The sequence below is a fragment of the Gavialis gangeticus genome, unplaced genomic scaffold (assembly GCF_001723915.1).
Source record: "Gavialis gangeticus isolate Ggan-Ray unplaced genomic scaffold, GavGan_comp1, whole genome shotgun sequence".
Classification (NCBI taxonomy): Eukaryota; Metazoa; Chordata; order Crocodylia; family Gavialidae; genus Gavialis; species Gavialis gangeticus.
In genome coordinates, this window is record NW_017729033.1 from 73,039,520 (window position 1) to 73,041,237 (window position 1,718).

A 1,718-nucleotide genomic window follows, 5' to 3' on the forward strand; every position below is an offset into this window, starting at 1 on the left:
CCTGCCCCTCCCCATCCTCCCTGCTGGAACCTGCTCCCCCCCCCTCCTGATTTCTGTTAGATTAGGTGACCATCTGTAACTCCATCTGACCACCCCCTAACCCCCCCAATGTCTGTACGTACCCATAATAGATCCTTACAATCTGTTGGGGGTGTGAATAATAAGAACTAAGCTAATTCTGTAGCATTGAACCTTATGATTTCATGACTCATTTCCAAATACATCTCAAGTAACTTTATTCACAAGAATAAATTTCGGGGGCGGAAGCACAGGGTGCAGGCAGCGCTCCAAGGAGAAGGTGGCTATCCCCAGGCCAGGATGCATGCAGCGCAGCTCCCCACCCGGGCCTCAGGGCGTTGCAGAAGCCAGCAGTGTGGGGCTTACCTTGGTGGGCCAGGGCAGCAGGCAGGCCCAGACCCCAGGGAGAATAAACTTTGGGGCTTTGACAAATGCCATTTGTTAAAACAGTGTTTTCAAAGATATTTAATGGTATTGCTTTGATATTACTGAAAGCTGCTCAAGATGAGGCAAAGCTAGGTAGAAAGGCGTATGCCTTGTTCTTGAGGATTGAAATGTACTATATATGGGCTTAAAGAGTTTTTGTAAATACAGATAGCCTATGTTAATTAATAATGTTGTAATGTAACAGTGAATGTTAAAAAATATAGACCATTTTTGAAAATCTAACTAAAGCCCCATTACTTTCAGGGGACATACAAGCAATAAGCAAGCAAAAGCAAACATGTTTATCAAAAAAAAAATTTCTAGGGAAAACAAAAAGAACAGACCACAAAGGAAACTAAGTAACTCACTTAAGGAGGGGATTCCTGCAAACAAACATGAAAGTATATATTGAGAATTAACAATGAGAGGTCTCCAGTATCCAATACTAAACTTATTCTACCATAATTAAGAAGAGCTGGGAAAGTGATAGGTGCAGTGTGTCCTGAAAGATGGTGATTATTCTTTAATTCCTATGGGAATCAGTGGAATTGGAAGGTTTATAGTGCTTGGCAGGACTTGATCATTAATCCTGATCTAAATTGATCATCTTAGTTCTGTTTCTTGAATGGCAAAAAACCAGTTATGCTTTATTATATTAGAATGTGAGACAGTTTTTTCTGGACATGTTTCCATAAGTAAACTTTGAGAAGAGGTGGGAATTTTTCTGCATTTAGAATACCTATATAAAACAGGAATGACATGTCCTTGCATTCAATTAAGATAAGAAAAATAATTTTAATACAGCTAAGTATTTCATTATTGTTTGCATGTAGCCAGCAAGATTCTAGGAGCAGAGTCAGCACAACTGCAAGATATTCTAACTGAAATCTTCTCTCTGCAGTGTATTCCTACTAATTTTAAGTTGTACCATTCCTGTTAATATTCAGTAAAAGAAACAAATAAACAAAAAAACCCAACAGAACACTCTAACTTAAGTAGTCTTAAAACAAAATCTTAATGTGCGTAGGTATTTCCTTAAGGGCTGGTATTTCCATGCTTCACTTTCACAGTTTTAAATCTTAACAGAGTCTGGGATAAGAAAATTAGTTCCTGTTAGCATACCCTTACAGTTAATGATTTAATTGCCCCAGCTAACAGACCAAACTGAATGCAGAAGATTGGCTATTTTAAGCACTTCGGACTTACGTGTTAGTGGGGGAAGAGGTGAGGGAGGTGCAGGGTCTTCTGGCAGTAGGAGCTTGGGGGGGGGGGGG